We start from the raw sequence: 6,993 nt of genomic DNA, 5'->3' as shown, positions 1-6,993 counted from the left end.
TCTGTTCATCTGATATTCTGGATACAAATTCATATTGATTATATATGTTTTTGTCATCATCAAAAAGGGGGAGATTGTTACAACAAGAAATGTTCTGATCAATATTCTTTGTTTTAATGATAACATTATGTATGAATTTTGTATAAGACAATATGGTACTCTAATCATTTACGTTTTCCATTTCTGGAAAAGTATAAAAGAGTATGCACAAATCAGCGTTCAGAAGTACTGACCTAGAAGGTTCTGGATGGCTTCATTAGAAAGAGGTGAAGTTAGCGGTTACGCTTGTCCTTGGAAAACAGACTTGTGCGTTGGTATCGCGCAGGACGTCAGCGTCAGAGATGAGTAAATTGAAGAAGCAATTCTAAGGTTTGTTGATGAGCAATTTTAAGATCAAGTTTGTCATTTGGAGAGTTTGAGAGATATCGTAAGGATTATCGTAGCATGACGTTGATGTTTGTATTTCGGATAACGTCGGAGAATTGTATCTTGAGCTTCGAGTATTAGATTGATGTACCGTTTGAGCCTACAAAGAAGTGAGACTATACTATACCTTATAGGGGTGTTATGGATATAGTAGAAGTGAATCCTATCAAATATAAACAGTTATTTCCGCAATTATCCCAAACAAAGTTAAGTCGAGCATGTTATTGTGTAAGTAGTTCCGTGTAAGTTGTTGACGAAGGAACAACAATTAAGTGAAGTATTGTTGTAGGCCTTGTTGTAGGATTATTGATAAGTGATTGAAACTGTGGTAGAAGCTGTCAAAATTGTTGAAATGTGTTGCAAGACTTCAATGTTAGCAGGTTTGGATTGTTTTGCAAGTTTTTGAAGTATGGTATTGTGGTGACTTAAGTTCAATTTCTAAAGGAACACTATTATAGTTGGTAATGATGGTTATACTCCATTATGATTGTCGATTGTCTATTGACAAACTGAGGACTTGATCACCCTTAATCTCTTGTGGATAGTAGACAGAATTATATTGGATGTTATAGACATATCTTATTATCTTAATGGTGCGTGAGGTGATGGATGCTGAAAAAAAAGTCTGAAACTTAGTTGAAGCTTGTGAATCATATAAGTCGATGGAAACTCTAATAAAGGACTGTGAATTAAGAGGAATGATCAGAGTTGCGCATTTGAAGCATGATGTACCAAAATGTTTAGTTTTCTTGTGAATAGTGCTTATTGTAATAGAATGTTCTTGTAAGTTGTTGGTTAATGATGAGTTGTGTGGTTATTAATCGAGTTCTGTTATCAGGTTGGTATTATGATACTTTTGTCGTTGTTACAGTAATGTTGTTGATGGTACTTCGTTAGTGGATGACTCCTGAGTATGGAAATGAGAATCGTATATGTGTATCGGTGTTTAGTACGTTGTTGCGATGATGAAGCAATGTTGTATCGTCAAGTTTGAGCAAGCGAAGATTGTTGCTACGTCGTAAGATGTTGTTCCAAGATATTGCTCAAATGGCTGGCAAGTTAGTAACAATTATATTACAAGAATAATTGGGAGATTTACACATGAGTTGGGGATTCAGGTCGTGTTGAGATACAGATATGTCGAAAAAGTAATAGTCGGAGTGTTGTCAAGCGCAACTTGAGAATAAGAAAATCGGATGAGGACGCAATGTTAGGGTTGGTTGTGTTGGGCGAATTTTCGAGGACGAAAATATTCTAAGTGGGGGAGAGTTGTAACGCCCCGAATTTAATTAATTGGTTAATTAAATTATTAAAGAATTTAAATATTGGATTTAGTCGAATTTGGATGGTCGGTATTATTTTAAGAGGCGTATTTGGATTTATTAAGTTAAATTCGGATTTTAGTCGGATAGTTGGAAGAATAATATTATTTATTTATTGAGATGTTTATTGAAATTTTCACCTTTTTGGACGATTTAATCAGTATTAGTTCGGTATAGCGGATCGATATTTAATAGAAGATTTTAATATTTTTTAGTATTAAACATATTAATGAGTTAATGTTTAGCGTTTTGGGAATTTTCCGAGTAATTAATAATAGACCGGAGATATGAGACATTGAGTAATAAGTCGGTATATTAAAATAAGCGGATTTTATTTTAATGACATTTAAGTGGAAGTGTTATTATTACATTAAGTGTAGAAAAGATATTGAGTTTAAATAATGACATCTCTAAGTATTAAGGGGTATATTTTGTTAGGCCCATTTGTGTATTTAATGACTAAGATAGTCTTTTCTTTAAAATAGAAACATAGTAGTAGCATAGAGAAATAGAGAGAAACCGTGAAAAGATAAGAAGAAATAGAGAAAGGGGGTTAGGGTTGTGAAGAGGAGAAGAAAGAGACCCAAAGTGTCATTTTTCCCCAATCTTCCATTGATTTTCCTTAAAGCTGCCCTCAATTCAAGGTAAGGGTGAGGTTCTCTTCCTATAATAGAGTTTATGAAATTTTGTATGTTGGGGTTTGTAGTATAAGTTGTTCATTGTGTTGTGCTGGATTTGTTGTTTATTGTCAAAGGTTTACCATGCTATGTCGTGTCGTATTAGAACACGTTCATGCGATCCTGAAATGTTTTTGTGTTTAGCGAATGACATGTTTTCTTATAAGACTGTATCAACATTTATGAACTATTCATTCAATTCAATGACTTTCAACATTATTAAATACATATTAATGAATACTACCATGTATATTTAATGAGAATCTTGTTTATTTGATTATAATTTGGATTAAAATAAACATGTTTATAGAGATTATACTTTTTATATGCTGCGTTGCAATTTCCTATGCTTATACTGTTTTCTTATTTTTCTTACTGTTCCACCATGATAATGCCTATGCTGTTTCTATGTGTTTTGTGTTGGTTTTTTTTAGGAACAAATATAATAATATAGTAAAGTGAAAATGAAATAGTATATATTAGAAATAGTAGAATAGGACTAATGAAATTCGAAACAGTCCCGTTTGCTCGAAATAACTGGATTAAGCAGTATAAATAGTTGTTCGGAATTTGATGAAAATTTACGTGGTAGCTAAGTTTAATTAGTACATTAACATGGTGGTGTTCTTTTGTTGAAATTGTGATGTTAATCGGTCGATTAAATTAATGGTTGAATTAATCTCCATTAGTCTATTTAATTGAAAAACAGTTAGATTTAGATTAATTATTTGGTTTGTCGGTAAATAACGGTATCTTGAGAATTTAACCGAATGAATTGGATAACCGGTAAAGAATAGAATTGTGCCCGAATTAACCGGTTTAAGTTATGTTTTAGGGACTTGGTAATATGACTCGAGGTTTGGTAAAGTCGTGAATACTAAGGATTTAACCGGAAATTAGATAACCGGTAGTGACACGGAATGCATCCGATTAATAAGAGAATATTAGGTGAATAATTTTGGTTAGTTGATAGTGGATAAGTGAGTTAATTAGAAGACTAATTTATAGAGGATTATGAGACTAATTTGAAATGACTTAATGAGTCGAATTGTTGTGATATACCGAAACATGATGATGTTGTGATGATTTTGTTAACATGTGAACTTATATGTTTGTCGTGATATACCGAAGCATGGAGATGTCGTTTTGATAATTAACATGATATCTAATTTAGTTAAATGTTAATTGGAAGTTGATTCGGTTTACTTGATGAATTAGCATGTTGAGATTATTTTACGAACCGACCGAAAAATGTGATTTCGGTTTGAATGTCTTTGTTGCGAATAATGTTGTGATTGTCAATATGTTTATTAATGTGCATCATATATGATTAGCCTTATGGCTGATAACACGATTTTATATCGTATATTTAGCCTGAAATCCATAGATATTTATAGTATTTTCCGTTTATTATATTGATTTATTATGATATTACGCGAGTTTTTGCTTTGTTTCAGATTTTACACTCTTATTATGACTATTTGTGAAAAGGAGAAGAAATGGAGCTAAAACGACCTCTATTTATGCCTAAATGATGAAAAATGGGTGCTGAAGTAAAAAGAGAGTGCAAATAAGGCCCAAGTGTGCTGAAAGAGACCCAAAGACCCAATGAAGCAATCCAGCCCACGAAGGAAAGCAGCCCAAACCATACAAGCAAGTGGAGACGCACGTCTCCACGTCTCAGTGGACACGTCAGCAAAAGGGAGACGCACGTCTCCAGTCCCCTACATTCTCTCCACTTGAGACGCACGTCTCAAGTCTTCAAAGAAGTCCCCAAAAAGGCGGAGACACACGTCTCCGAGTCCAAGTCTGTTGGAAGCTCCTCTTTTCACGCAAAGCAACTGCAAATCCTTGCCTATAAATAGAGGCAGATACTTCACTTCAATCTGTCTGATTTCCTGCTAACGAAGTGCTGCCGAAATTGTACCGTACCTCATATTTCCTGTCTTCCTTTAATTCAAACAGTTATTTTCTCACAACGATTTCTACACCGGAAATTGTTGTGAACCTTTTATAAATCTAGCCTTACGTTAGATTTATCGCCTTTTATTTTCCTTGTTTTACTTTTCTGCCCGTTTAAAGTCTGAAGAACGATCCAGCCAACCTGTGGTGGAAGTTCGGTACTTGAAGATTCAATTTCAATTTATTTAATTCAGGTTTTATATTTACTGCCTTTATTTATATTTATTGCATGATATATTATATGCCAATTAATATGCCTTTTATTATAAGCCAAATTGATTTATGCATGTTTAACCGTATTAATATGTCTGGCTAAATTACTTAGGTATCAGTATGTAGAGTAAGTTAACCGTGGGATCCGAAATAAATTGGCTTAATTATGTTTTGTTAACTATCACTTATTTTTGGTTTATGTGTCTAATTTAATTCGTAAGTCTTAAAATCAATAGAGCGAAAGTTTGAGGTCTTAAGACGGTCAAAGGTTAAAATCAATAGAGCGAAAGTTTGAGATCTTTAATTAGATAGTAGACACAGGACATTAGTTTTAAGGATGGCGAAAGCGTATTAAAACTAATTGGGACTTATTTATTTTCAAAAATTGTTTTTACACCCGAGCGGGATGGCGAAAGCGTACGTTAGGGATATTAATTTGCTCCGAGTCAACAGAGCGAAAGTTTGAGATTAGGAGATTTAAATAGATAACAACTTAATAAAATAGGCATTTTATTAATTACGTTGTTTCCAAAAAGCTTTTCAAAAATCTAATGGGATGGCGAAAGCGTACATTAGGGTTAGGATAGTAATCTAAATCAATAGAGCGAAAGTTTGAGACGAGGATTTTTAACCAACTGAATTAGTAAAGATTTTTAATTAAATATTGCAAAAGCCAATGGACCTTCGGATCACCCTAAGTTAAACGAAATACATACTGGTATCTGTCTTTTATTATATTCTTTATTTCTCACAATCACTCTCCCTTAGGAACAATCAAAATTTTAGTAGCCCTAGCTTTACATAGTAACCTTAGATAACGGTAGATCGATTCATAGTCCCTGTGGATTCGATATCTTTTAAAACTACACGACACGACTGTGCACTTGCAGTCATCAGATTTATAGACACGTAAAGTCGCGATCAAGTTTTTGGCGCCGTTGCCGGGGACTATTTAAGTCGATATCGTAACTCACTGTTACACCGTAGAGACTAGGACAATTCTTCCCTTTCTTTCTGAACGATTGTATGCCAAATACTCGTTCACACGGAGGAGATTTAATACAACAAATTAACGAGATCGAACGTTTCATTAACGTCAAACGTCGAGCTCGCAATCTTCCCGAAGTAGCACCGATTCCGATTAATCAGGAATTGGCATTTACTGATCAAATCAATCAATTCACCCCAAAATCAGAGATGGCTGCTCTTCGTCCTCTTAGAGACTATGCCGCTCCTTCGCGCGCTAAACCGCACTCAAGTATCGCACCACCTGCGATTGAGGCAAACAATTTCGAACTGAAACCTTCGTTGGTCCAAGCTGTTCAACAGAATCAATTCTCTGGAAGCCCTGTAGACGACCCTAACCTCCATTTATCTGTGTTTGTGCAATATGCCGACACTGTCAAAGCTAACAACGTTAGTTCCGAAGCTATTCGACTGCGTCTTTTTCCTTTCTCCTTGAGAGATAGAGCTAGAGCGTGGCTTCAATCCCTGCCTTCTAATTCCATAACTACATGGGACGAATTGAAGAGAGTATTCTTAGCGAGATACTTTCCGCCTAGCAAAACTGCTATGCTCAGAGGTCAAATCAACGGATTTACCCAGAAAGATAACAAATCACTCTTCGAAGCTTGGGAACGTTACAAAGACATGCTTAGACTATGCCCTCATCATGGACTCGAACCATGGCTGATCATCCATACTTTCTATGGTGGTCTCCTATATAACACTAAAATGACTATAGATGCCGCTGCTGGCGGAGCATTAATGGACAAACCTCATGATGAAGCATATAACCTCATAGAAAACATGGCACAAAACTATTACCAATGGGGAGGAGAACGAGCCGCTCTAGAGAAAGCCCAAACCAAAGGAGGTATGTACAAAGTAAGTGGTATAGACCGCGTTAACGCTAAAGTAGACGCCTTAACTCAAAAGATCGAGAACTTAACCATCACTCCTTCAGCCACCGCTGCTGCCGTAACACCTAACTGCAAGATTTGTGGATTGACTAGACATGTAGTTGCCGAATGTCAACTCTTGACTGGAGTCTCACCTGATCAAGTAAACTATGCTCAAGGAAACCCTTATTCTAACACGTACAACCCTGGATGGAATAACCATCCGAACTTTTCCTACAAAAATAACAACGCGTTGTACGCACCTGGACAAGCACCTGCTGTACCACCTAGCTACCAAAAAGCGCCTGTAGCTGCTCAAAACACCCCTAGGAAGTCGAATCTAGAAATCATGATGGAAAACTTTATAGCTTCCCAAAAACAAACCAACAAGGACTTCCTGAATCAAAACATTCACAATAGCGAGCAACTAAAACAACTATCGAACAAAGTAGATGCCTTAGCTACGCACAACAAAATGCTAGAAACTCAAAT

At 35.6% G+C, this 6,993-nt stretch overlaps 1 non-coding gene across 1 annotated transcript; it reads right to left on the bottom strand.

The window, feature by feature from the left end:
* Positions 1 to 6,172: 6,172 nt before the first annotated feature.
* Positions 6,173 to 6,279, bottom strand: LOC131621123 (small nucleolar RNA R71). The gene has a single exon (XR_009289453.1). It is a non-coding gene; the product is annotated as a small nucleolar RNA R71 (small nucleolar RNA).
* Between the last annotated feature and the right edge of the window lie 714 nt (positions 6,280 to 6,993).

The sequence above is a fragment of the Vicia villosa genome, linkage group LG7 (assembly GCF_029867415.1).
Source record: "Vicia villosa cultivar HV-30 ecotype Madison, WI linkage group LG7, Vvil1.0, whole genome shotgun sequence".
In the NCBI taxonomy this organism is placed as follows: domain Eukaryota; kingdom Viridiplantae; phylum Streptophyta; class Magnoliopsida; order Fabales; family Fabaceae; genus Vicia; species Vicia villosa.
This window is presented reverse-complemented; position numbering and strand designations above follow the sequence as displayed.